This window comes from Salmo salar, unplaced genomic scaffold, assembly GCF_965601325.2.
Source record: "Salmo salar unplaced genomic scaffold, fSalSal1 ptg000436l, whole genome shotgun sequence".
Lineage (NCBI taxonomy): Eukaryota > Metazoa > Chordata > Actinopteri > Salmoniformes > Salmonidae > Salmo > Salmo salar.
The window spans coordinates 711,863-716,810 of NW_027675388.1; positions in this window are offsets into that span (position 1 = coordinate 711,863).

Consider the following 4,948-nt stretch of genomic DNA (forward strand, 5'->3'; position numbering starts at 1 on the left):
AACGAGAGTCTTGTCTTTAAATGGCTGTAAAATAGTCATATGTTTGAGAAATTGAAGTAATAGGATTTTTAAGGTTTTGAAAATCGCGCCACAGGATAGCAGTGGCTGTTACGTAGGTGGGACGAATTCGTCCCGCCTAGCCCATAGAGGTTAATACGGAAAGTACTGTGTTCAATAGGAATGCCAAATTTGCAAGTGTGCACCCTCTCCATCGCGCGCAAAAACACTGATGTGACCCAAGCAGTCAGCTCACTGAAAGTGTAAATATTTATTTATTTTTCAAAATAGAAGCCTCAAAACCTTGAATAAATACTGTTGACATCTAGTGGAAGCTATTATGAATTGCAATCTGGGTGACGGACATAGGAGTTTTCAGTAGCTTTACAAAATATGACCCTGTGATTTTATTTATTTATTTTTTGGTCGGATTTCCTTCGGGTTTTCGCCTGCCATATCTGTTCTGTTATACTCACAGACATTATTTTAACAATTTTGGAAACGTCAGAGTGTTTTCTTTCCAAATCTACCAATTCTATGCATAGCTTCTGGGCCTGAGTAACAGGCATTTTACTTTGGGCTCGCCAGACTCTCCGAACTTCCGAAAACTGCCCCCTAGCCCTAAGACGTTTTAACGGTCCTCACACTGTTCACGCTCTCATTTTATAGACGCGTACTGCTCACCTGTTCATCTTGTAATGAATAATGTGGAAATTGAGCAAGTTGAGGAGACTAAACTGCTTGGAGTAACCCTGGATTGTAAACTGCCATGGTCAAAACATATTGATACGACAGTAGCTAAGATGGGGAGAAGTCTGTCCATAATAAAGCCCTGCTCTACCTTCTTAACAACACTATCAACAAGGCAGGTCCTACAGGCCTTAGTTTCTACCTTCTGTCATGGGAATTCTGTTCCCAATGTTCATAAACCGAACTTCAATCAAACTACTCTGTCTGCCCCCCAGAGGGTGTAAAATTCTGGTTGAATGACGCAGACGGAGAGCCAAGCTACAATTTGTCAGAATGTTTATTTACGAGAGCTCTGAATATCATACAATGTACACAGCCTTTTATACCTGACATTTGGTCATACCATATGTCATACCCCTTACAAATGCCCCTCCTCTTCTTTAACACTGTCAATGCTTATTTACAAGTCTTCTCCATCTCATACATTGCTTATCATATCCTGCCCCATGTTACATAATCTTCTGCAAGCCTAAAGGTTTCTCCCCTCCCTGGGTGGGGAGACCTTCTTCCTGTTATCAGTTTCACAGTGGTCACAAGTTGTCTGCTGTCTGGTTGCTTACATTGCTAAATCATTAAGCTTCAACTTTTCCGACACACACACATTAGTACATTCATCTTATAATCACTCGGTTATACCTTTTTTAGGGTGAAATCATTTAGTCAAACCTTTAATCATATTATTTCCATTACAATCCACCCTATTGGCTAAATATTTCACATACACTATAACACATCTATTTTTATTGGATTCAGAAATGTCACACAAAATCAAATTAGATCAAAGAAAACGAATACATGTATTTTGATTACATACTTATCAATGACTGTTCTAAGCCAATGTCCAGTCATAACTCTTCGGATTAGGATTTTTGCTATGACCTTCATTTAGAGAAACAGTCTTCCTAAACATTAAAGATGGTCTCGTCTAACATGTTCTCCTCGTAATTGAATGAATCCTCCACCAGGCTTGGCGGTAGGTATTTGTCATCCCACTGGTCTGAACTTGGAATCGGTCCGTATCTCACCATCTGCTCCGTCATCGATCTCTCCAGAGCCCTGGAAATGAGACCTCTCGCACAAGGGACCAAACAACAACCACATAATATCAACACAGTCATACAGGTGAAAGCAGCCCACGACACAGTGATTACAACCTTTTTCCATTTTCCGAACGTACTATCAAACATCCCGTGAGTGCCGTGTCCACCCCGGAATTTTCTGCTAACTCCTGAGCTAAATTGTTTAGACCGGCCAGGGCCTTGGTCACTGATCCATCTGGAGCTGTGTTCTCGGGGATGAAAGTACAGCATTCAGATCCGAACATCACACACACACCACCCTTTTCAGCCAGAAGCATATCCAAAGCTATTCTATTCTGCAATACCATCAAAGTGGTCGCAACTGTCTGTTCTGCTAACCCTTGAATTGCCTCTCTGGTATAGCTGATGAAACGCTGTTGGTTATAATAAATGTAATTTATCCAATCCATATTTTTATTGAGAGTCGACCACCAAAAGAGACTTGATTCCAATCCAGCCCATATCTGATTCCTAGCTTTAAATTCATCAGGCACCCCCCTTGGAACCCCAATGCTATCAATGTATATTCTATCGTCAAAGGACCCTGACAGAGCACTCCTCCCCTCTCTTTCACCTGGCACTAGGTCTTTGTGTTGTATAAGGGTGAAGGGCATGCCTAACTGTACCAATGCACAAATACCAGTCCAATTTGCAGGCAGGTTTGGCCACAGCTCCATACCTCCACACAACCACCAGACATCCGCTCTCGGCCTTTTTATCATACTAAAGTCCTCGGAACTCAACCACCCAGTCAGGTCCCTCATTGTCTCGTCAGTTGTAACATTCTCTGTCCTATTGCATGTTCTTACTTCCCCTATGTTCCATCCGTGTGTGTTGTGTCGAGCCACACAATAATAGTCTCCTCCTGCGACTGTGAAAAGGGGAAGTCTGGATCTAATGGGCACATAGGATACAGATAATGCAGATCAGTGCAACTGTCTGGCTTCCTTCCCTTCATGAACAGCTTTACCATACAGGCCATTCCCCTTGGTAAATTAATTCCATCGAGTAGAAAGGGGATGGTTGTCAACTGAAGTTTGGCTGCTGCGCAGGCATAACCTTCTTCTTTAGCTACTGATCTAGCTGTATACTGAATCCATTCCAGCCATAGGTTGGAATCCCCAAACCAAGTCTCCACCTCAATCACTTCCTTAATGGTCATTCCTATCTTCAAGCAATACTTCCCTTGCTCTGGATTGCAGTCAAAAACCCTGGCCTTCACTATACTCCATCTGTTTCTATATTGGGTGTGTGGATTGACATGGCCTTCTCTCTCTGTGTGAGCTAGGACCTGATTCCATGAGTTACACCGGGATCTACACAGATATCTTCCCCATGAAGTCCGAGTCCTAGACTGCCAGGAGGTTAGGGACCCCATTTGGTCTGCATAGAACTCTATTGAGACATCCTTCCCTAACTCTACTCTCACTTCCTTTTTATCCAGATCGAGTGACCTTTTGTACCTAGGCCATAAAAACTCCTCATCTTCTACACTATGGGTCAAGTTACCACTTTCTGCCTTCTCGAGTGGTTCATGGTGTATTAGGAATATGGCTCCCACAATCAGACAGCTCAGACTGACCAGTACCCCTGTAAAGCCCCACCCCCTCCCGGAGAATATATCACTGGCTAGAGGCCAACCCACACTTTCACTTCTATGAACGCACACAGTGAGGATCGGGCGCGTTAGGGAATCTTCGTTAGAGAGGTAACCCCCGAAACTTATTGGTATTCGGTTCTTCTCCTAACTCTGTGATTGTTCGATAGTGTCAGTGTGTCTTACCCTCCCGCAATGTGTGATATGAACCCAGGTAGCTCTTTCAGCTATTCTCACCGCGAAGGCTATTACCAGGAACACTTGGTATGGGCCCTCCCACCGTGGCTGCTTCCAGTTCTTTTCTCCTCAGGGACTGGATCCACACCCAGTCTCCTGGTTGGATTGAGTGAATCATCTTCTCCTGTAATTCACCTGTTGGACACAAAGTTTCGGACATACGGGTTTGGTTAACCATGTGTTCTGTTAGTATATCTTCAACTTCTATGTCTACCTGTTCTGGCCTCCCTAACTCTGGCATTCTATATGGTTTACCTGATCAGCTAAAATGTAATCCATTATTTAAAGAGATAGATCCTAGTAAACCAACTACCCTAATCGTGTCCACCCAGTAAGTTGGGACCACTTCTTCCCATTTAATATACTTATCTATTATAAAAAATGTTTTTTTAAGTAGTTCGTTTTCCAATAGGCCACAAAGTGTTTCCGAACATGCTCTACTATCCCCCTGTTGACACATGGCTCTGCCCATGTGTCGATCTTGCCGCATCTCTAAACAATGACTTAGGTAGTATTGGTAACTTATCATGATACCAAATACCGTCCTTATATAAATTGCTCCTAACTTCTTCCATTTCGAAATCCCTTTCACTGGTGCTCTAGACTGACAATTTTAATATAGATGTGTCTATGTTTACTTCCTCTTTTAACCTGTTAGGGCTAGGGGGCAGCATTTGCACGTCTGGATAAAAAAATGTACCCGATTTAATCTGGTTACTAATCCTACCCAGTAACTAGAATATGCATATACTTATTATATATGGATAGAAAACACTCTAAAGTTTCTAAAACTGTTTGAATGGTGTCTGTGAGTATAACAGAACTCATTTGGCAGGCAAAACCCTGAGACATTTTCTGACAGGAAGTGGCCTGTCTGACCATTTCCGGAACTTCTTTGCCATCTCTATCTTTTACTAAGGATCTCTGCTCTAACGTGACACTTCCTACGTCGTCCATAGGCGCTCAGAGCCCGGGAAAAACCTGAATGTCGTCATCCCAGCCCCAGGCTGAAACACATTATCGCCTTTCTCAAGTGGCCAATCAAGGTACTCTGGGCTTAGGCGCGTGACCTGACCGCCCCCGTCTTTGTGATTTTTTTCCTCTGTTTGCCGAAAAGGAGATTCCGGGTCGGAATATTATCGCTTTTCTACGAGAAAAATGGCATAAAAATGGATTTTAAACAGCGGTTGACATGCTTCGAAGTACGGTAATGGAATATTTAGAATTTTTTTGTCACGAATTGCGCCATGCGCACAACCCTTCTTTACCATTTCGGATAGTGTCTGGA